This window comes from Gopherus flavomarginatus, chromosome 8 (genome assembly GCF_025201925.1).
Source record: "Gopherus flavomarginatus isolate rGopFla2 chromosome 8, rGopFla2.mat.asm, whole genome shotgun sequence".
NCBI classification, from domain to species: Eukaryota; Metazoa; Chordata; order Testudines; family Testudinidae; genus Gopherus; species Gopherus flavomarginatus.
The window spans coordinates 71,924,997-71,939,944 of NC_066624.1; the positions used below are offsets into that span (position 1 = coordinate 71,924,997).

At 43.1% G+C, this 14,948-nt stretch overlaps 2 protein-coding genes across 15 annotated transcripts in view; one reads left to right on the forward strand and one right to left on the reverse strand.

The window, feature by feature from the left end:
• PIK3CB (phosphatidylinositol-4,5-bisphosphate 3-kinase catalytic subunit beta) overlaps window positions 1–14,948 on the reverse strand; it is a 223,008-nt gene that overhangs the window by 165,989 nt on the left and 42,071 nt on the right. Inside the window, exon 1 of one of the 4 annotated variants that reach the window (XM_050963998.1) lies at window positions 13,123–13,233. The exons of 2 other annotated variants lie outside the window; for them this stretch is intronic. The gene's annotated coding sequence lies outside the window, so the exon portion shown is untranslated. Of the gene's footprint in view, window positions 1–13,122; window positions 13,236–14,948 lie in introns of those variants that run through there. One more of the 4 variants, XM_050964003.1, reaches the window with a different exon arrangement.
• The window catches only part of LOC127056370 (uncharacterized), a 116,175-nt gene that overhangs the window by 68,550 nt on the left and 32,677 nt on the right, over window positions 1–14,948 (forward strand). For 6 of the 11 annotated variants that reach the window (XR_007775788.1, XR_007775791.1, XR_007775792.1 and 3 more), the window contains exons 1-2: window positions 13,363–13,414; window positions 14,203–14,284. The exons of 3 other annotated variants lie outside the window; for them this stretch is intronic. The gene's annotated coding sequence lies outside the window, so the exon portion shown is untranslated. Of the gene's footprint in view, window positions 1–13,184; window positions 13,275–13,356; window positions 13,415–14,202; window positions 14,285–14,948 lie in introns of those variants that run through there. 2 more of the 11 variants (XM_050964144.1, XM_050964143.1) reach the window with 2 other exon arrangements.

Below are 14,948 nucleotides of genomic sequence, written 5' to 3' on the forward strand. Positions count from 1 at the left end.
GGAGTGCTTGAGTAGCTGAAAGGCTGGTGGTGCGCAGGAATTCACATCCAGCTACCACAAGAAAGACTCCCTCTCACTGCAGGCAGAGGCTAACAAGGTAACTCCCAGTCCTGGATACTCAAAGAACAAACCCAGGGAAAACTGTCATTTGCCACAAGAACGGCTTGCATCATCGACAGCATTAACAGCAGAATTAAGCATACACCCACTGGAACTAGTACAAGATCTGAAGATGGCATGGTCAAAGATCTCCCTGGTAAAGGAGAAGGCACTGGTTTCAATGGTCCTTCCAAAGTCCACAGCACTGCCTCATACAGTGTCGGTGAGTACTGATGCTTATGACCAGACCTCTACTTGGCAACAGAGAACTTTTTTTAATCACCTTTTTGTGGGATGAAGAGTGTAGCTAATCAATCTCAGATGGTTTTGAATGCTTTGGGGAGATCACAGGTGAGAAAAACTATCTACATTTCTCACCCAAAACCAGCTTCAGAGCCATGGCAGCTGAAAGGGCACTTCTTGTGGAGGAACTTTCTGCTCTCTCTTATGTCCACCATTTCTCATACACACAAAGCAATATCAAGTCTCTTTCCCAAAGCTATCAACATTCTGTGACAGTTAGCTAAACAAAAGGAGCCTCAGTTAACAGAATGTGATTGGAAATCTATTGCATATTTAGCCTTCTCAGGAGTTAAAATTATAGACAAATCGTTTCCACCATCAACCTAAAAAGACACTGTAATTTTTCACTAAATCCCAATATTAGGAAACTTAAAATTTGAATGAGTTTCCCTTTGAAAAATAATAAAAATAATTACAAACATGGAAAGGAGAAACAGAATAGCTCAACAAAAGCAAAAAACCAACAAGGCCCTAATCATCCAATTGTTCTTTATATATTTGCTTTTAAACCTACTCAAAGACACAGAAAATCTCAAAATGACCTCCCGACATTATATAACATCAGAGGCATGAGCTCAATAGAGTGCACTTCTGCAATAACTGTTCAATAATATTCTTACATTATATGGCCTTTCATGACAAACTGTACATGTCAAACATTAACACTCAACACCACTAAGCGGTAGCAAGTATAAAGAAATCTTACATATTTGTTAAACTGGAACACAGAACTTCAGTTATTCACTAAAGGTTAACCAGCAAGTCACAGGGCCAACGTCAAATATAAATTCTGCTCCCATCAAAACTTAACTCATATATACTCGATCATAAGTTGGTTCGTTTATAAGTCAACCCCCTCCAAGATGGATAAGTAAAAAAGGAATTTTTTTATGACCCGTTCATAAGCCAACTCTATAATTCAAGGGTCAGCAAACTTTGGCGCCAGGGCCATAAGGATAAGTTGCTGGTGGGCCGAGATGGTTTGTTTACCTTGAGCATCCGCAGACACAGAGGTAAACCTAAGTAAACAGAAGTGTCCTGGCGTGCCAGTTGCTTATTCTGATGGGCCGGGAGAGCAACCGGTGGGGAAATTTTTTGGGAGGAAGTAGCTGGGGGTCAGGGGAGTAACCCCTGTGACCACCCCCCACATGAACCCACTCCTAGCCCGGGACCCCCATGCTCTCCCTATCCCATCCCTTCCTACCTTATCTTGGAGAATTAGGGGAGGATGTCTCTGGCCTGGCTGGAGCTGTGCCAGCAGGCTGGGCAGCGCAGCCGCTGCCTGCTCTGGCAGGCCAGACAGGGCGGCATGGCCGCATGTTCCAGTGGGCTGGGCTGGGCTGGGCATCACGGCCTCGGCATGCTACGGTGGGCTGGGCAGCCACAGCCTGCTCTGGGGGGCAGAGCCAAGCGGCTCTGCTGCAGCCTGCCAGCCCCAGAGCTGCAGCTGCTTTGGAGGCTGGGGAGAGAGCAGTGTGGCCAGAAGTAGAGAGACTCTGGCCCCGCCTCTTCCCTTCTTGCTCTGCTGCCTCTCCTCACTCCCTCTGTTGGGAGGCGGGGGCTGTGTCCCACCTCTCCCTCTCTATACCTGTTCATAAGCCAATGCCCTTCTCTGGTGCTTCCCCTTTTTACTAAAAAAATTCAGCTTATGAACAAGTATATATGGTATGTTTTATTTCTGACAGGTGTCAGAACCTAGTTTGAGTTCAACATACCAAAAATGAAACAATAATAGTGCCACTATTATTTCCTTTAGCACAGTGGGGGGGGAAGGATAGCTCAGTGGTTTGAGCATTAGCCTGCTATACCCAGGGTCGTGAATTCAATCCTTGAGGGAGCCACTTAGGGATCTGGAGCAAAAATCAGTACTTGGTCCTGCTACTGAAGGCAGGGGGCTGGACTCGATGACCTTTCAAGGTCTCTTCCAGTTCTAGGAGTTAGGTATATCTCCATTTTATTTTTTTTTTGTGCATCTCAAAAGTAATCTACTCACTACTAATTAGATCCCTTTACTGAAATCCAGTAATTTGGATAGAAAGTGTCCCATAAATGCAGCCTGGTCTGAAGATTCCTTCCTAAATAAGAGTCTAAATACCCACACACTGCTAATCTTTCCAGGAAGTCTATAAAGCCAAATGAATACAGAATACTATTAGTTTATTCTGCAAGGCTGTGCTCTGAGAAGTTGCAACCAAAATCTGAGTTTTAAAAGATGATCTGCAAAGGAAAAAAAGAAACAATAGGTTTTCTGTCCTTTCTTCATTTAGAGACACTAGATTGTTTTAAAGTCAATCTGCAGCAGATTACCCAGAAAATCTGAGCTCTGCTTTGTTAAAACAACTAAAGCATAAGACCACTAAGTTTCCTGATCAGTGAACCTCAGTTCTGACTTGGCCCTCCACAGGTAGTTCCATTTCCTTGCCGTTCAGTCTTTGGCCACTCTGCTGACCTGACAAGGAGGTGTGAATTTTGATATTAGATACACACCTACTACAAACTGATTTGAGACCAGCACCTATTTTTCCATTTTCACAGTTAATAAGTGGCCCTGACTTTTGGTCATTACCAGGTTGGGGTTGATTTGAACTGGTCATCTAGACATTTGAGAGACCATGTTCCATTCCATCCCCCCAAGCATTTCAGTCCCCAAAGAGCAGTTTTAAACACTAAAACTGGTATTTCAAATGATCAAGCAGACGGTGGGAAACCAAAGGAACATGGAAATAAAGACCTCTTTCAATCTTATGACTGATCACAACCAATGTTCACGCCAATCAAATTAGAAATAAAGTTAGGACACATCTGCTTCCATTTAAAATTTACTTTGTGTGCCAAAAAAAATCATGTCACTTGAGAAAGCGTACATGTTAAAATATTTGATACTACCAGTTCTAGCGGAGAGACTAAGACAGGAATGTCCCTAACTTCTCACAAAATTTACCTAACCGTTATGTAAAACAGGAAAATAAACTCATGGAAAATAGTTCTAAATAGAAAGGGTTAATCATTTATATTTGTATTCCCAATTAACTATTTACACTAAAAAGACATCCCATTTAATATACTAACATTAAAAAATCCACACATTTTAAATGCAATGGTAAAAGATTTTCTCTCTTCCTTTTTATGGCTAATTTTTGTAGTGCTTCATAAAAGAGTAGATTTTCATTCCCTAAAAGGACATCTCTTCAGTAAAAGCTTCCAGTCAAAGCAAAAACATTCCAGCTATTACATATTTTACCAGATGTGTTTTTAAAAGTGCCATATAAAAATGCATTACATTGAGAATTTACAGTTCCCATTTCAAATGAGGATGAGAAACAATATTCCTAATCTAATATGTAGTACATACAAATAATTACCAGCTATTTATGTCTGATATATCAGCTGCTGCAACTACAAGTTTTCATAGTTAAATAACGTAATATATTATTATTTGTATTATAGTAACACCATGTGGTCCTAATTCAGACCCTGTTGTGCTAGGCATTATACATATACATAAGACAAAGCTCCTGGACTATCTTAAGATATAAGTAGACTAAAAGTACTATTATCCCCATAATTACAGATGATAAACTAAGGCACAGAGAAATGAAATTACTTTCCCAGGATCATACAAGAAATCTGTGGCACAGGTGAGAACGGAATCCAGATATTCTGAGTCCTAACTCAGTGTTTTATCATAGATTTTCCCACCCAGTAAAATTAATTTTGAAATCCTAGAAGTAGAGGTGAGTTTCAAATCATCTAAAAGGGCTTGGAAAATCTTACTAAGCATTTTAAATACAAATCTGTTATTATAAAATGAGAAGAGATGAAGGCTTGCAACATATCATAAAACAACATTATTTTGAGGAAATGGAAGAAGATAGAATATGAAGCGATCAAGAATCTCAATTTGCTGTGGAAAAAGCCCTGGGAGTGCACATTTTATAGAACTGACTCCAACAGATGAAGAGCACCTGAAACTTTTGTTGAAGCCAGTGAGAAGTCCAGATACTCAACAAACCTAAGGACCAAGCTATAAGTCAGGTATATAGTAAGGCGCCAACTCTGCAAAGGAATGTATGTGGCCGGACCAATACAATTGTGCAGAAATTTGTAACCAATGGGAGTCTTCCTTAATCCTTTGTAGAATTGGACAGTAAATCAGGCAAATGGGTAATTATTGCTATAAAGCAAGTACAGTGATACTTACTTGCTTTAAAGCTCTCATTGCAACATTTAACTTTAGCGGCTGAATTAATCCTTCATTTACTTTCCTGTTTGTTCCATTAATTAACAAATATTTTGTTTTTTTCTCTCTTCTGTCTTCTCTAGCCTGCACCTTTCTTAGGACAAGTACAAAAGTCTCACTATTTTCTGCTTAATATGACTTTGAAATACTTGATTTCTCTTCCTGTTCGTGTAAATCCAACAGGTTGTTCTCACTAAGAACCACTGGCTGATTTATTAGTTTTTACTGTTGACTTTTTTTCCTTTTAATATTATATCCTACTGTTATCCTTCCCCAGCACTTTGGCTCATGGGTACAATATAAATAAACAACATGTAATGTACTAAGGCAATTACAAAGTTAATGGACCACACAAAAACAAAGACCATTACATAAATAATTAACTATGAAAAGATATGATCTGATACAGTTTCATGGTTTGACCATCCAGATATATTTAATTTGATCAAAAATTTGGTTAAGAGTTCAATTTAAAAGCATTTTCTTCCTTAATTTAAGCGTTAAAGCCCCAATTCAGCACAGAACTTAAGCTTGTGCTTTTCTTGAGGTCAATGGGACTACTCACATGCTTAAGTGCTTTGCTGAAACCAGCAAACTAAACTAACGCATTTTCATTATTGTGTCTGTCACCTACTTTGCATCAAACACACGATTATACTATCACCACTATGGCCAACATAAAAATTATTTAAATTAAAAAAAAAACAAAAAACATTAATGCTTCATTAGTGCCAGGGAGGCAGCTTTGCTTCTGTTGAACCCATTGGACTGAGAATCGTAATAGTTAGTTGACATTACATAAATCAATCTATAAAATGGGAATGACCACTTACTGCCCAGGGCAAAGCTTAATCATTGAGTATCTGAAGTATTTTATGATCCATGAATTGTGGGAACTATAGGAATGCAAAGGATTATTATTAGGATAAAAACAATTGGGTAGGAATACACAGATTATAGTTTTTTAATAAGGGAGTATTTTCAGAAGTTTTATTAAAAAGCGGGAGATCATCAAAAAGTAGTCAAGAGGTTAATTCTCTTATACAATGAATTCAAAGAAGCTTTCTGATCAACTCTCAACAGGTTGATAAATCAAATTTTTCCTATTTTAATAACTAATGTTGGCAGGTAAAACTTTTTGCTTGTTTGTGCGTTAGGCAAAAGATTTATGCTTCAGCTGCCAGTTGAAAATCTCAAAACTCACAGATCATTCCTCTCTAACTCAAAGAGTTAGGAATTCATGGAATTTACTATTTTATGTGATCCTTACTACTTCATGTGAACACAATGAACACTAATCACCCCACTATAAACAGTTCAGAGTCGTAAGCATGCAAGTATATTTCTTCACATGCAAATAAAAAAAAAAAAAAAACCTCTTCTCTTCACTCCTTTCGCTCTACTCCACATCCTCAGTCATTACAAAAACAATTTTTATAGTAATGTATTGCACTACCAGTGCAGAACTCCAGATGATCACAGCCCAAGAGAATCATACTTCATCCTCTCACATTACTTATCTTCCCCGCCCCCCACACACACGCGCACGCACACACACCACTTCCTTCAAGTTATTTACTTAATCCCACAAAGTGAAGTCCAGTAAGACTGCAGCAAAGACATTTCAAACCTCCACAAGAAAGCCTTATCTCTTTTTAGTACTGTTTGTTGAAACTCTTTGAAACTGACTATTTCATACTCCTAGATCAGATATATACACATATGCAAGGATCTCTGGCTGCTTCCTATCTACTTTTTCAGATGGTAGTCTTGCCCTGCACTCTTCCTCTTTGGAACTCTTGGTTATGTTTCAACACTGGAGCCAAACTATCTACCCCTTTTCTTGTTGAACGTTATCCATACCATTTGCCTGAATTACCACTTTATTCCAATGGTTACCAATTGAAAAAACAAAAACTTTCAAAACCTACACAGCCAATTTTACACTTTAATCAACTCGAGCTGTGGGTCCTCAGCTTACCTGAAAATCAGAAACAAGATGCCTCAAGCGTCCAATAGTTGAGGCACACAAATTTACTGCACGTTTTCTTAAAGTTTTGGCTTCCATGACAAAGCTTCCCTATTCATTCTTGCATTATTTTACTAAATAAACCTGTAGTTCCTCAAAGACAGAAGTGATTCAAACAACTTTGCATATAAAAACCACCTCTCCAACATTTCCCTGCATGCCATTGGTTTGACTCCACCTCCGCTGAAATCCCCATTTTGTTATATTTACTTCCTTCTTTATAGATACATCTACATAGTAAACAAATAAATGACAAAACACACCAACAATGTAAAACCACCACCAAACACACACCCCTGGCAGCAAGTCTCAGAACCTGGGTTAACAGACTCTGATATCCTCCCCACTATGTTTCTGAACTGGTCTCCAACCTAAGGCCAGCAGCTACACTGCCATTTTTAGCCCCTCAGTGCAAGCCCAGGTAGTTGACTCAGTCTCTGAGACCTGCTGTCACAGGTCTTTTTTTTTTTTTTTTTTTTTGCTGTGTAGATGTAGCCTATGACTAACCCCTGGCCCAGCTCACCCATCCTCTGCAGCATACTACATGAGCAGCAAGCTGCTGATTGAAGCTTCACTCAGACATATAATATCATTCCCATCTTCCAGCAGTTCCACTGAATCCCATTCATTTCAGGATTTAGTTCCAAATTGCCCTCATTGTTCTTTAAAGCCCTCTAGGGATTAGCTACAGACTACTTCATGGACCTCATCTGTCTCTGCTCCCTCCCCATCTGATACTAGTTTCCTCTCTGACCCTCACAAAAGCCTCCTCATCTGCTCCTCTTTAGAGTCTGTAATACAGAACTATTATTAATCAAGTTTATTATGATACTGCCAAGGGAGCAAGCAAGAATTGGGCTACACCATGCTACACATCGTGGTTCCTGCCCCCAAGGGCATACTGTCTAAACAGACAGAACAAACAAAGGGTAGGGGAAAGTGGCAAAATACACAAGCAGAGTAAACAATATTATAACAGCAAATATCATGCAAGTTCCACACTTTGGTTTTTGTTTTGTTTCTTTTTTTTTTTTTTGGGGGGGGGGGAGGTTAGATAGAAAGGGATAAGCTACAGGAGGAGTGGGGTGGATAGGTGGGTTTGAGGGTGTGTGCAGTGAGGCTGAGATGAAAAGACTGGGGCAGGGGGTGGATCAGCCAAACAGCACAGGGGAGAAAATGTTCAGTCAAAACTGTAGGGGAAGAAAACAAAAAACTTTTCTGTATCTTTTTGCCTCATTAACTCTGTATTTCATTTCCAGTCAGTGCTGATGATAAGTTTCCCTCTTAACTGACCTGTTTTCCCCTGTAATTTATTTAGCTGTACACAGCATTTTAGAACACGGTTTAAATGAAAGATGCAATAGCAATTAGAATCATGGTGTAATGTTTAGTCTTGTCATACAACAGGAAAATTGTTCTTTGCATTGGAATATACTCACGAAGAGACTTTTTTTGCAAATATACATTTAAACAAATGCAAGAAACATTTGTTATCAGGTATGCTCTGCTACACAAACACTGTCATCCCTTTATTAATAAATATAACCTGTACCTTTTACTTACAAATTACATCACTGTTTACTGAACTAGTGACTTTCTTACTTGAGCTAAAGTCATACAAAAGAACAAAACCATTCTCCTCAAACACACTCTCTATAAAAAGCAACAAAATTGTTTCTGAGATGCACAAATCCACTGCTGGTGTTAAATTCTGTCATGAACACATGAGTTGCGTCACTAGTGACTGCAACTGAACTTCTAAACTCACATTCATTTCCAACTATGATGTAAACTCAAGTTTTGTAGCTGAACAATTGAACGCTAACATACAATATCACCTAGATTGTAAGCTTGTCTACACAAACAGTTAGTCCACAGTAAGTCAGTCAGTCTACACCAGTGGTGGGCAACCTGCAGCCCGTCAGAGTAATCTCTAGTTTGTTTACATTTGCACAGCCACCTGCAGCTTCCAGTGGCCGCGGTTCACCGTTCCAAATATTTGGGGAGGGAAACTCTGTTTTTAAAGAATTCATAAATTTCCGCCTCTTCAATTATGAGGTGGAAAAGGTCCCCAAAAGTCGTCCCACAGCAAACAGGAAGACAGGACTTGACATATCTTAAGTAAAAACGAGTAGAATAGATAAGACTTACTAAAGAGTCATTTTAGTTCAAGAGTGTTCTATATAGCCACACTTGTAAGAAGCACTATTAAGCACCATTGAGCTTTAGAATCCTTCTAAAAAAGGTACTTTGGCTTCCATGAGTTCCCAAGTGCCACACAAAATTTTGGAGTCAAGGTTACAAAAGGCCACATGGTCCCCACCCACCTTAGATCATCCTGCTAAACTCCAGAATCCTATGACAGCAGCACTCCAGAAAGACTATGCAGAGGTAAAATTCTTAAAGAATTACATTTATTGGTAAGTAACCTGCCTTTCTTCTTCAATGTGACCAGGGTCATACCAAGTTCAGGGTCCATTTTGGTCAATTTCACTGTCACAGGATTTTAAAAATTGTAGATTTCATTATTTCAGCTATTTAAATCTGAAATTTCACAGTGTTGTAATTGTACAGGTCTTGACCCAAAAAGAAGTTTGGGGGAGAGGGAGGGGCTCGCAAGGTTATCGTGTGTAAGTGGGGTTGCGGTACTGCTGCCCTTCTACGCTGCTGATGGCGGTGGCACTGCCTTCAGAGTTGGGCAGCTTGGAGTGGCAGCTGCTGGACAGGAGCCCAGCTCTGAAGGCAGCAGCAGAGAAGTAAGGATGGCATGGTATGCAAAGTTTCCCTGAACACTGGGCCCTAGTGAAACACTGGAGGTAAGGGGAGCACAGCACCAACAAAAAGCCCAGTTAGCCATGGACTCAGAGAGTCCATTATTCTAAAGCAGGGGTAGGCAACCTCTGGCATGTGGCTTACCAGGATAAGTACCCAATTTGTTTACATGCCGTGTCAGCAGGTTCGGCCGATGGCGGCTCCCACTGGCCACGGTTTGCCATCCCAGGCCAATGGGGGGGTGGAAAGCAGTGCGGGCTAGGGATGTGCTGGCCGCAGCTTCCCACCGCCCCCATTGGCCTGGGACGGCGAACCGCAGCCAGTGGGAGCCACGATCAGCTGAACCTGCCGATGCAGCAGGTAAACAAACTAGCCCAGCCGGCCAGGGTACTTACCCTGGTGAGCCACGTGCCAGAGGTTGCCAACCCCTGTTCCAAAAGAAACAACACTGGTCAGCTGAAAAGACAACACCTAAGTCCCTGACAAAGGCTTCCCATCACTGATTAATTTTGGCAATGAAGCCAGCTTCTTTGGTACTGGAGCAATCCTAGAACCATACCCTAAGTGCTTAGTATCAGAGGGTAGCCGTGTTAGTCTGGATCTGTAAAAGCAGCAAAGAATCCTGTGGCACCTTATAGACTAACAGACGATTTGGAGCATGAGCTTTCGTGGGTGAATACCCACCTCATCAGATGCATGTAGTGGAAATGTCCAGGGGCAGGTATATATATATGCAGGCAAGCTAGAGATAATGAGGTAGTTCAATCAGGGAGGATGAGGCCCTGTTCTAGCAGTTGAGGTGCGAAAACCAAGGGAGGAGAAACTGGTTCTGTAATTGGCAAGCCATTCACAGTCTTTGTTTAATTCTGAGCTGATGGTGTCAAATTTGCAGATGAACTGAAGCTCAGTAGTTTCTTTCTGAGTGCTAAGTGCTTAGGTGAGTTAGAGCTAGATAATCCTGGCACCAAGGGCGTCTACCTCCCCATTTAAGGGATTTTTGAGGTTGTTCAGTCTCCTCCATCCTTGCAACAAAACAGGATCCCAACTTGAAAATAGATCCAAAGGTCTGGAATGCAGAGTTAGTCAAGAGCAGTGGTTTTCGAACTTCTGTACTGGTGACCCCTTTCACACAGCAAGTCTCTGAGTGTGAGCCGCCCCCTTATAAATTAAAAACACTTAATATATTTAACACCATTATAGAATGCTGGAGATAAAGCAGGGTTTGGGATGGAGGATGATATCTTGCGACCCTCTCTATGCAATGATCTCATGACCCCCTGGGCAGTCCCAACCCCCAGTTTGAGAACCCCTGGTCAAGAGGAATGCCTGGTGTCAACATGTCATAAAGGCACAGCATACCAAGCAACTTTTCTGAGAATAGGCTCCCCTCCAGATACATCAGACAGCAGGTACTGTATGCAATACCCGGGGTGCTGTCCAGACCAGTGGGATGCTCTATCACTCTTGCCCTGCAACCTGAGATGCCTTACAATGCCTTGTTGAAGTAGCTTCCTCCTGAGCAGCTCACAAACAACCTTCCAGGACGCAAGCTACATCCTGAGTGTGTCTGTGTAACTGTAACATGCCAGCAACACTTGGGTTACATTCTGGCTTTTGCAGCCTTGGTTACTTATGCAGGGTGACTCCCAATCCTTCCAGAAATGTATGTTATGTACTGCCCAGACCTCTCTTGGACAGTTAAACGTATTAAGTCTATTATTCCTTTAAATGAATAACATACACTAGCTTGCTACCTTAAAGTTACCCAGACACTTTTAAGTTAAACATATTGGATTAGATAAAAACAAGTGTATTAACCACAAAGAGACAGACTTTAAGTGAGTACAACCAATGAGGCATAAAAGTCAGAAATAGCTGCAAGAAAATAAAGATAAAAATGCTTTCCAATACCTAGCTTAAATTATATTAGATTCAAAGCAAAGTTTTTCACCATATGCTTCCAACTGCATTACTGACCAAAATCTTCAGGTCAGGATCCCTTCCCTCAGAGTTTTTTCACCTGCATGGAGCTCTGTTTTCTCCCTTCACCTTTTCTGTCAAGTTGGAGGCAGTCCAAGCATCTAAATGCCACAGAAACTACTACCTACCAACTTTCTAAAACTATGCCTGCTCGGAGGGAAGCCGTAATAAGTTAAGAGATTCTTGATTGAAAAAATATTCTCTGGGCATGAAATAAAGACCCCTATGCTTGCAAAAGGCCATAAAACAGAAAGAACTGCAGCAGTTGGAGACTGCACGACCATTTATAAATTTGGCTTAGAATATCTGGTGCTGCGGAGGGTGGGTCACTCAAATGGTCCCAACAAGCACTCTTTTTCTTGAAGGTTCCTGAAGTTCGGGAACTCCAGGGAGAGGAAGTAGGAATATGCAGAAGCTACATCAAATAATTTTTTTTAAACATAGGAGATAATATTAGGCTATACTAATAAATAACAAATCATAGAAGGGCACCTCTTCCCTGTCATTTTTAAGGGTATGTCTACACTACAAATGTGTGAGCTGTAGCGATGCTGCTGTAGTGTAGATGTTGCCACAGTGATAGAAGAGTTTTTTCCCCATCACTGCAGTAAATACACACACAAACACCCACCCCAAGAGGTGACAGCTTTTCCATCAATCTACAAGAGTCTTAGCGTGATTTGGGTCCCCTTAATTTCATCTCTCAGAGGTGTAAATTTTTCAGTGACAGTTATGTTGTAGTGACATAGTTGTGTGTGTAGACCAGGCCATAGTAGCATCCTCAGTAATCTTAAGAGAGGTTGGGATGCTTACATGCCACTTGTTTGTTTCCCGTGCAATTTCAAAGGATACTCAACCATTTTCTATGTTTTTACATTTTCTGTGTTTTTACAACAAAAGAACAGAGACTCATTTTTGAACTTTAAAATTAAATGATACTCTTGCGGTTTTAAACAGATCGACACACTACAAAAGACCTTTCAGATCATGTTAACTTTCAAGTAATCTTATCTTCCCCCCTCTCTCACAGATCAAACTACTCCCACCTAACTCAAAGCCATCTGAAGGTTTAGTCCTATGCACCATCTCCTCTCAGCCCAACTGATAAAGACCAACATGTGACTAAACTTCAGCAGTGGCAGGAAGAGGGCAGAAAACTGACTATCGTTTTTGTTGAGCAACTCCAGTGTTGCAATTTTCTTTGAAGAAGCTGAAAAATACCCTTTTCCTCTGCCCGTCCCCTGTACACTCGCTGCCACCACCGGGCAAACAAGGAAGGGAGCAGCCACCGTTCTGCAGAAGGGATCTGAGAAGCAGCGGGAAAAGGGACTGAAAACCAGCCCCAGATCTGCCAAACGAGGGGGAGGGAAGAGAGAAAGGAGGCTTCATTGGGCACAGTCACTTGTGATCTCTCCCGGGGGGGGGGGGGTCTCGCCCCACTCTCCCGTTTGTGCCGCAGCGAGACACCTCTCTCGTTCAAACCGCCCCAGCTCCGCGCCCCGGCCCTCAGCAAAGCCCCAGCTCGGGTAGGAACCGGCCCCGCGCCGCGGCGGCAGCTTCCCTCCGGGCGGGCATCCCCAGCCGCAGCCCAGGCGCGGTCCCGGGGGGAAGCGGAGACGTTGCACTCACACGCAGTTCCCGCTCTCACACGGACACACACAAGGTCCCTTCTGCCCGCCCGCCTCACGCAGTCACTCACCTGCCCAGGCAGAGGCGGCGGCAGCAGCTGCTGCCCCTGAGCCGCCGCCGCCTCCCAGCCAGCGCGGCAGCAACTGAGTGGCCCGTCACCGGTAACTCACATGGAATCGCGAGGCCTCGGGATGCGCGCGCGCGCGGACTCCTAAAGCTGAGGTGAGAGGGAGGGCGGTTACCTAGGCAATAGCTTCCCCCTGACTCCGCCCCGCCCCCACCAGCCCAGCCAATCCGATTGCGGCTTTCAACAGCAGCCTGGTTGGCTTCCCGCTGGTTCGTGCTGAGAGCGCAGGTTAGAGGTGCGGCGGGCGGCTCAGGCGGGGATTGCCCCTGAAGTGCAACGCAAAGTGGAGGAAGGGACGCGGCTCGGCAGGAGCCCAGGCAGGGTGGCTTGCACCATGGACGGGCGTGTGAGGCCGAACGGAGGGACCCGGGCAGAGGGCGCTGGGCGAAGGAGCCTAGGCAGGGAACAGAGCCCCTGGGCTACAGCGGGCAGGGAGGGGCGAGAGGCTATTACAGCACCTGCTGAGCTCCTCTTTCAGAACTGGGACGGCTCCATTACGGCTGATACCCTGTGTGGGGGCACCTGCATCGATGGGAGATGGCAGTTAGCCATAAAAAGCAACAAAGAGTCCTGTGGCACCTTGAAGACTAACAGATGTATTGGAGCATGAGCTTTCCTGGGTGAATACCCACTTCGTCAGACGCATGTAATGGAAATTTCCAGAGGCAGGTATAACTATGCAGGCTAGAATCAGTCTGGAGATAATGAGGTTAGTTCAATTAGGGAGGATGAGGCCCTCTTCTAGCAGTTGAGGTGTGAACACCAAGGGAGGAGAAATTGCTTTTGTAGTTGGCAAGCCATTCACAGTTTTTGTTTAATCCTGAGCTGATGGTGTCAAATCTGCAAATGAACTGAAGCTCAGCAGTTTCTCTTTGAAGTCTGGTCCTGAAGGGTTTTTTTGCTGCAGGATGGCTACCTTAAAATCTGCTACTGTGTGTCCAGGGAGGCTGAAGTGTTCTCCTACAGGTTTTTGTATATTGCCTTCCTAATATCTGACTTGTTTCCATTTATCCTTTTACACAGAGACTGTCCGGTTTGGCCGATGTACATAGCAGAGGGGCATTGCTGGCACATGATGGCGTATATAACATTGGTGGCTGTGCAGGTAAATGAACCAGTGATGTGGCTGATCTGGTTGGGTCCTGTGATGGTATCGCTGGTATAGATATGTGGGCAAGGTTGGCATCGAGGTTTGTTGCATGGATTGATTCCTGGGTAAGAGCTGTTATGGTTTGGTGTGTGGTTGCTGGTGAGAATATGCTTAAGGTTGTCGAGTTGTATTTGAGCGAGGACTGGCCTACCACCTAAGCTCTGTGGAAGCAAGGAATCATTGTCCAGGATGGGTTGTAGATCACTGATGATGCGTTGGAGAGGTTTAAGCTGAGGACTGTAGGTGATGGCCAGTGGAGTTCTGTTGGTTTCTTTCTTGGGCTTGTCTTGTAGCAGGAGGCTTCTGGGTACACGTCTGGCTCTGTTGATTTGTTTCCTCGTGCAGGTATCATAGTTGTGAGAATGCTTGGTGAAGATCTTGTAGGTGTTGGTCTCTGTCTGAGGGGTTGTAGCAAATGCGGTTGTACCTCAACGCTTGGCTGCAGACAATAGATCGTGTGGTGCGTCCGGAGTAGAAGCAGGAGGCACGAAGGTAGGCATAGCGGTCAGTGGGTTTTCGGTTTAGGGTGGTGTTAACGTAACCATCACTTATTTGTACTGTGGTGTCTAGGAAGTGGACCTCCCGTGTAGATTGGTCCAGGCTGAGGTTGATGGTGGGG